The 9,229-nt window shown below is 42.0% G+C and overlaps 1 long non-coding RNA gene across 1 annotated transcript; it reads left to right on the top strand.

Annotated features, from left to right (window-relative positions):
- The first annotated feature begins 2,211 nt into the window (after positions 1-2,211).
- Positions 2,212-8,953, top strand: LOC143943187 (uncharacterized). Its single transcript, XR_013264888.1, has 2 exons — positions 2,212-2,741; positions 6,609-8,953. It is a non-coding gene; the product is annotated as an uncharacterized LOC143943187 (long non-coding RNA).
- Positions 8,954-9,229: the final 276 nt, after the last annotated feature.

The raw sequence follows: 9,229 nt of genomic DNA, 5'->3' as shown, positions 1-9,229 counted from the left end.
ATGAAAACAGGCTTCTGCCTCTATATTAAAAGACACAAGGATGCAATGTTTGTTAAAAAGTTTTCTCTACTGTATACCAGATGACTTTATTACTTTGTGAGTTATCCTTCTACGCCCACTTTTTCCCCATTATTTGATGGTCCATTTTTTGCTTGACCTTGTGAATGTTAAAAAAAAAAAACCCAGTCTGGATAGACTCAAACTTTCAAAGCACTCCTGAGATGTCTGTGTGTAGATTTCCTGTAGATCTCATTGTTGTCATGTCACATACAGTCCAAAAAGGAAATTTTGTTATTCATGTGCCTCTTCCCACGTAAATGTGATGGCTTTGTCCATTGAGTTGTTTAATAAAAGATGTTTACTAGGATTAAATCCTTTGCAGACTACTCAGTGCCAGGGATGGAATTATGTAACTAGAACAGAGTGGTAGCCCAACATTCACACCTCCCATCCTGTTTTTTGACAATTGGTATTTGCCTTTACACATTACATGATGACTGAATTAACATGTCTGTACTACCTATGTGCAAATAAATGCTGGAGTATGTTCCATACCAGTGTTTCTCAACTCCAGTTCTCAAGACGCCCCAAAATATCATATTTTCAGGCTTTCCATTATTTTGCACAGGTGATTTGATCAGTTTCACTGCCTTAGTAATTCCTACAGCTGTTTCATCTGAGGGAAATCCTGAAAACATGACTTGTTGGGGCACCTTGAGGACTGGAGTTGAGAAGTCCTCCTTCATTAGAAATGAAGAAGTGGTTTAGATAAGCTAAGAAACGGATTCAACATTACAGAACATGTCCAGTTAATTGTGACTAGCTTATGCAAGTGAAAAGTGCAGGGAGCAAAAATCACTGACCCTTTCTGAAAATCCTACTTGCCTGGCTGTTATTGTGATCCACTAGTTTAGATGCTTTCCAAGTTAATGATCTTGAATAAGTCAAAATAGGAAAATCAGGAATTTCAGAGGGAACCCTTAACATTAACACACATTAATACGGTATGAGTAAAATATCTTTTACACTTTTTTACTTGTATATCCAACAAAGATAATATAAAAGATAACATAGTCCCTGCAAGAAACATATACTGTATCATGATCAAATATACCTCTCATTTAAACTGTGAATCAATGCAGAAGCAGATTTGCCCATCTCATCACAAACAGAACTTTGTCAGATGGCTGTTTGTGAATTTTTCAAAAGCCCAACGACTGGGTTGTGGTTTTTAATTACACATTGGAAGCCAACACAGCCATAGAGGACATTTATTATTCTGTCTTACATTCTTTTTTGAAATTCATCATCACTGACCATATATTGAAGACAGCAGGAATTCTTATCACCCCATGTGTGTAGAAATTACTAGCACATTAGCTCTACTCCTACTCAATCTCCTTTAGTAATATCCCTGTCTCTGGAAACCTACAGACAGGCCCTCAGGTTATGATTTTTATTTAATGTATAGATTAGTCAGTAGTCATTAATGGCTGATGATTTGTCTGTGATCATTACATTTGCCCCAAAGTCATTACAGACATCAATCTATCCCACTGCGTATTGGCAACTAGAAGTTTACTGGCTGCTTCTTGATGCATGCAATGGACCTCAGCTGTATCCCAGGGTGAATTCTATTGTGTTCTCCTACTAATATAAGTAATTTTCACAAAATATAATTTCTTTACATATCCTAGTTTAATGTTTAAGTGTAGGTAACTATCTACTGTAAATACATAACTGAACTATACTGTATATGTGAGGACTGTCATATCTACCAAAAATATATTTAGATTTCCGTTTAGCCAGTTTGCTAACACAGGCATTCCTGCCTAAAATCATACACAATTCCGACCATTTACTGTTCTCTAATGCTGTCCAAGAAATACAGCTTGGCCCAGACAGTGACTGGATAGTATGGAAAAACAGGTTACTGAGCTGCTTTCTCCTCCGATCGGCTATCCCCATTTCTAAGATTCTCTGCATTGTGCAATGCATTAAAACAAAAGAAATTACTTAGTATTGGTCCAACACTTTTATGTCTGACATGCATATTTCAGCCAGATTCAGGCAAATTCGATGTTTGATGTACCCAATTTTTTGTATAAGTACAGCTCTTGCTTCCCTTATAATCTGAATGTAAGTTAGGATGAAGTCAACGTGGACAACAGAATGCATTTTTTTTTCACGTTTTGAGAGTCTCATCTATAAGGGAATACTTATTAAGGTTGCCAAAAGATATACGGTACTAGGTTAAAGGTCTAAGATAATATGCTTAGGCGTGCATTTCACTAAGTTCAGAATTAAGATGCAAGATGTTGACATATTAGGATGCATCTGTCTGCGGTAAGAGGTACAAAGCTAAGATAGGACTGGTTACGCAAGAATATGGTCAGTCAGCAGATGTTGAAATGACGAAATAACTATCAGAAGACTGTATTTCACCTTTGACTTAGATAATGTCATGAGTTTAAGAAAAATGTCGATGTATGTATGAATTACCTGATTGGTTAAACCACAGGGCTGTCCTTCTGTTCAAACTAAATAAAATTGTTGTGCGTGCTTCAATAGGCACATTCATTATTCACGTACAATAGCGTGTATGTGTAATGTTTTGTCCACCGGTGAAAGGGACCTCCGCTCTTCAATCCTAGCCTAGGCTACCAGGGGTTACTTACAGAAGACGAGCAACCTAACAGTTTTGGTACCAGCAAAGTGGGGTTCGTCTCGTCTTGCGACAGGTAAGTCACTTTACTCTTTTTTACCTGATTGGTGAATGGTGTAAACACTTACTCTGTCCGGGCGGCCGCTACGAACTTAGTTTAAAATTAAAAGAAGTAACTGTGCCTTCGCGATGGACTAGGCTGGTCACTCGGGAGGTGAAAAGGGCTCGCAAGGAATTTATAGGTTTAGGGGAGTCCGACTAGGTTGGTCTGACTTAAAACTATTGGTGATAGTATTTTTAACACGGGAAGTAGTAGATTACGCCCGTGACAAAGGGATTGGTGGAGTGGACGCCCATTTGAAAAAATTTTTTTTTTTTTTTTAAAAAAAAAGTGCACTATAAATTGATAAATGTATTGCAATACGGTTATTTCATGTCTTAAAGTATATTAAGAATATGTCTGTTTCTCTCTAGGTACACGTGTAAGTATATAGAGTATAAGTTTTAATATAGAGTATAAGGAAAATAATTGTTGTTGTTTAAATGAGTGCAGAATATGAGGAGCCCTCTTGTAGTGACATAGCATCCGCCTGCCCCCATTGCACGTTAGGTCTACTCTTCCTAAGAATAGATGACAAGTGGATTTGACTGACCACCAGACCAGGGGGGTTCTCTTGCAGACTTGGTGTAAGAGGGGTAAATACCGCCACCAGGAAAAATTTACCCTTCATCGTATATTAAGGGTAAATCTTCATAGTTTTATATAAGTCCATCTGCCCCAAAAAAGATCAGGGATCCTACTCCCAGACCAGAGACCGGATTGTTGGACAAACCGGGTGTTATCACCTGTGTCCTGCCACTAGACACACACTGCCCAGACTACTAGATGGGGAATACTGCAGCAACCCAAGCTATGGCCACCCCATCACCCTATGAATTTGTCAGTAATATGATCCCTGGCCCCCAGGTAGAACCATTTTGGACACAAGTTCGGGAAAGGTGTCACCAATTGGGAATCCATGACCCAGGACCCCAAGGTCCTTGTTCAGAGGAAGACTGGCAAGAAGTCAGTAAAATTTGTCAGGTACATAAGCATTCTTATCCTCCCTGCAAAGGGGCTGACCCACAATACATGAAGGATTGTTTCTGTGCATGGAACAAATGCCTTGGAAAATATAGGCAATTGTGGACAGCAAGGACATTGGAAATCCCAGTGCCCTTATAGGACTGGACAGATTAGAGCAAGAGGCAGAGGCAGGGGATTTAACCCCCAGACCCGCCCACAGTATCCCCGTTATCTGCCATACCAGAACCCTCGTCAACCACTACCCCAATATCCTACACAGCCACAAATAATGCACCGAGGGAAACTCTGTTGGTATTAATGGGACACCTGTCACCCATCCCATCACTCCACCACTGACTGTAGCCACTCCAGAAGGACAGAAATTATGTACCCAAACTTTTGCCGTCTTGTCCTCATGCCCTGTGCCCCTTATGGGACGGGACCTCTTGGCACAACTGTGTATTACCATTAAGTTTAATAAAGAAGGTTCCCTTACCGCTAGTTCACCATTATGTGACTTACATGGCCCTAAGCGACATGCACACAGAGGGTTCCCAAAAAGACATGCACACAGGAGTTTCTTTCTAATGATACCTTCCTCCCTTGACCATCACACAATTTGGGCAGAAAACAAAGGTAGTGTGGGCTTTATTAATTGCACACCATATGCACCCCAAATGCGATCAGATGCAGGGATACAATATCAAAAACAGTATCCCCTACCCCCAGAGAAAGTCCAAGGCATCTCCCCTCAAATTAATGATTACATATCAAAAGGTATCCTGAGACCAATCATCAGTCCCTGGAACACGCCCATTTACCCCGTAAAAAAGGCCAGTGGGGAGTGGAGACTTGTACAAGACCTCAGAGCAGTAAACAAACAAGTGATTCCCCTCCCACCCCTAGTCTCAGACATCACTTTTATTTTCTCATGCATACCGGCAGACTCTCTATGCTACACAGTAATTGATTTAGCGAATGCTTTCTTTAGCATTCCCATTGCGGAGGAAGCCCAACCTATGTTTGCTTTCTCCTGGGCCGGGGGCCAGTTAACCTGGACGCGTTTAGTGCAAGGGTATGTAGACAGTCCAGCCGCCTTCTCTATGGTACTCAACGAGACTGTCAAGTCTTGGACATCTGAGCGAGGGTCGGTACTGATACAGTATGTGGACGACTTGCTCCTGTGCAGTCGAACTGCTGAAGACTGTGCGGTCGATTCAACATCACTGTTGGGACACTTAGCCCGAGCTGGACACCTCGCCTCCAGGAAGAAGGTGCAATGGTGCCAGTCCCAGGTTGAATACTTAGGTTGTATCCTTAGAGAAGGAACAAGGCTGGTGTCACCTAAACGTGCCGCAGCCCTACAAGCTCTCAGTCCGCCAAAAGACAAGGCCGCCCTACTCTCATTTTTGGGTGCAATTGTATATTGCCGCCAATGGATCCCTGACTGTTCTCATTGTGATAGTATCCTAAGAGAGGCTACTGGCTCGACAGCCCCTAAATTAATAGATTGGACTGAAGACAGACTACAAGCTTTTCAAGCTCTATTAAACAGTCTGTCAAATGCTCCCGCCCTAGGGTTGGTAGACTATGGTAAAGCTTTTCAACTATACTGTGTAGTCTCGGGGACCTCTTTTGCCGCCGTGCTAACACAACAGCATGGAACAGGCTACCGCCCTGTCTCCTACCTATCTAAAAAAAACTCCCCATCCAAGTACAGGGAATGCCATCCTGTCTCCAAAATCTTGCTGCCTGTGCAATGGCTGTACAAGATGCAAACAAATTAGTGCTAGGTCACCCATTGACTCTCTATACCACTCATTCAGTCACGCATCTTATTCAGAACATGAATACCCAACATATGACCTCGCAAAGACTTAGTGGTTATGAGATAACACTGATGAACACTGATAACCTCACACTCAAATATGTGCCTGCCAGCAACCCCGCTGTGCGCCTTTTGCATTCCATGTTGCGTTTACCACATGACCCAGACATTATACATGACTGTTCGGAAAAGGTTGCTGCTATTACCAGTCCCAGACCGGATCTCACTGACACCCCTATCTCAGGTGCAGAGGATGTTTTTGTGGACGGTAGTTGCTCCCGTCCCTCTGATTCCACCTTCCAAACAGGATATGCAATAGTCCAGTTGCCAAACAAGGTATTAGAAGCCAAACCACTGCCCCCTCTTCGGCTCAGGTGGCTGAACTGGAAGCCCTCACTAGGGCCTGCATTCTATTCACCGGTAAAGAGGTGAACGTCTACACAGACAGTAGATATGCTTTTGGAGTGGTGCATGATTTTGGTGTGATATGGGCCAATAGAGGTTTTAAAACAGCAGACAACAAAATAATTGCCAACTCCACACAGATTAGTGCTCTCCTCCAAGCCATTCTTCTTCCAAGAAAGGTAGCCATAATTAACGTAAAGGCACACTCCTCTGACAGCAGTCGTGTTTCAAAAGGGAATGCTCTTGCTGACAGAGAAGCTAAAAGAGCTGCTGCCTTTTCCCCTAACCCACCTGCCCCCCAATGTTTTTCAAGGAACACTTCGCAGCACCTAACTTTAAAACTGTTATAGCACAGATGCAATCAATGGCCACAGAAGATGATGTCCATTTTTGGACAAAGGAAGGATTGACCAAAGACCCTGAAGGTCTTTGGTCAAAAGAGGGGAAGATCCACATGCAAGAACAAAACTATCACCCTTTGAGGTCCTCATGGGAATCCCCGCAAACATAGAATTACCCCCATTAGACCAAGACACTGATATTGACATTTATTCCCAACAGGAAATGTACGTGAAAAATCTGGTAAGTATGCTCCACGAAATAAACGAACAAGTTTCTGTCACCTTTTTTCCCTCTTCCCACAGAACCAACGCATCCCTTCATCCCTGGGGATAAAGTGCTGATCAAACAATTAGCACAAAGAAAGAGTATCGGACCGGCTTTCTCAGGACCATGGAAGGTGGAAAAGGTATCCAGGACCGCAGTGTTAACAGACCTAGGAAACACCTGGATCCACGCCAGCCGTCTTAAAAAGTGTCCCCAGCTTCCCTCGACTCCAGAGCCCCTGGCAGTGACAGAGAGCAGCAACTCCCAAGAACAAGATCTACAAGAAGTTCAGAGAGGCATAGAACAAATTTCCCTGGAAGATCCCACACCCCTCAAAAGGACAAAACAGAGCCAACAACTGCCGGGATGAGAAACGAAGAAGAAGAACAGAACTCTTAGATAACAAATAATCAGAACTTTAAAAAAACAAAGATGCTTTCTCCATCAGTGTCAGGGAAGGCTGTATGCCTTTGGGGTAGTCTGGTACTATTTGTATTCCTGCCCACATGGTTTATAGCCAACTGTATATATCATCCAGAAGATTTAGGTCTATTAAAAGGGATATGTGGACCACCTAAGATGAATAATACCCCCGGCCAAAGACATAGTAGAAGTATTGTACCCGTTAATGAGTCACCTAAGGGACTGACTAACAAGATGTTACTACTAAAATTCAAATATAGCTATGCTCAAAAATCTGGTTTTGAGAAATGCTGGATTTGCAGCAAGCTACATCCCAGTACAGCTAGAATCCCTCTCATGGCAGTCCCCTTGAATTTTACCCCCCTCCTTAATGGAACACCCCCTATCATCCTAACGAATGTTACTAGGACCCGTCCAAATAAAACCCTCACTTTCCAAATTATAGGTAGAAGCCACTTCCCAGACTGGTGTTTCCGACTGGGAAACACCACAGATGGAGCCGAGGTTTGCAAACAAGCAAAACTTAACATTTCAATGACATCATTTAACAGTCCTTCTTTCTTCCATACTTCAGATCCCACCCTAAATGCCACCTTTTTAGACTTTCTTAGCTCCAGTACCAAGACTACAATACACCAATTAATGTCAATTCTGGTGCTCTCTGGCCTTTCTGATACTCTTAGGAACGTGTTCCATAAACGACCCCTAGCTCTAGGAAATACCATATATATATGCTGCGGCAAACTCTGTCACCCCTGGATCCCAACCAAACCCCAGGGGTGGTGTTACCTTGCAGCCCTGGTTCCTATTATGGGGGTATTAGGGGATAACAAGGGAAGTCACCTCCTTGAAGCCAGCATGCATCCTAGATATCCCCTTATACACCGTAATAAACGAGAATTGTTTTTAGAAAAAGATATGGCCTGGGCATGGTTCCCTTCCTGGACAGGGTGGGGAATTGACCTAATGAAAAGATTAAATAATTACACTGGCATAATTGATGAGATTCTGGAGGAAAATTCTGATGACATAACCAAACTAAATCTAGAAACTAGGGCAATTAGGAAGCAACTAGAACTACATGAGTTGGCTATAGAAAGTATGAGTGCAGCCCTTACTGGCCTCTGTGAGACTACTGAGGATTATGAGTGCTGTACCTGGATTCATAATACCAGCATCGAAGTCCCAGACTACTATGACGTTATTGCCCAACACAGGGAAGAGGTAAATAAACTACAGAAAGAGGCAAGGAACATAGGAAAAAACTGGGATCCCTTCTCGAGCAGTTTTAGTTTTGGGGGATTAATATCTTGGCTCCGAAATGCTGCCATGACAATTGTCACTGTGATTCTCTTCATTCTATTTTTATATGCCTGTTATAAGATAATCAAATGTTTATGTAAAAAGGGAAACACGGTCGCTCCGAAGGATCTGAAACTCACTTCCATTGTTAAGGATCCAACGGTATGGTATAGAAACCAAGAGCACAAGGGTTCGGAGTATGAAGCCTGTGCTATTAAATTAGAAAAGGAATGATCATTATGTAAATCACAGAATGATCAAAGGAAGGATTATAAGGGAATACTTATTAAGGTTGCCAAAAGATATACGGTACTAGGTTAAAGGTCTAAGATAATATGCTTAGGCGTGCATTTCACTAAGTTCAGAATTAAGATGCAAGATGTTGACATATTAGGATGCATCTGTCTGCGGTAAGAGGTACAAAGCTAAGATAGGACTGGTTACGCAAGAATATGGTCAGTCAGCAGATGTTGAAATGACGAAATAACTATCAGAAGACTGTATTTCACCTTTGACTTAGATAATGTCATGAGTTTAAGAAAAATGTCGATGTATGTATGAATTACCTGATTGGTTAAACCACAGGGCTGTCCTTCTGTTCAAACTAAATAAAATTGTTGTGCGTGCTTCAATAGGCACATTCATTATTCACGTACAATAGCGTGTATGTGTAATGTTTTGTCCACCGGTGAAAGGGACCTCCGCTCTTCAATCCTAGCCTAGGCTACCAGGGGTTACTTACAGAAGACGAGCAACCTAACATCATCAAATTCATTAAATCTACAATAACTCTTTAAACTCTTCCCCGAAAATAAGACCTAGTGTGATTGTCGTGATGGCTGCAATATAAGGCCTACTCTCCAAATAAGCCCTACCCTGTCTCCCCAAAAATAAGCCTTACCCTGTAAATAAGACCTACAAAGACTTTAACTAG

The sequence above is a fragment of the Lithobates pipiens genome, unplaced genomic scaffold, assembly GCF_037356315.1.
Source record: "Lithobates pipiens isolate NorthernLeopardFrog02 unplaced genomic scaffold, aLitPip1_a1.2 Scaffold_30, whole genome shotgun sequence".
Taxonomy (NCBI): domain Eukaryota; kingdom Metazoa; phylum Chordata; class Amphibia; order Anura; family Ranidae; genus Lithobates; species Lithobates pipiens.
The sequence above is the reverse complement of the archived record's forward strand: the minus strand, read 5'-3'. Positions and strand labels throughout refer to the sequence as shown.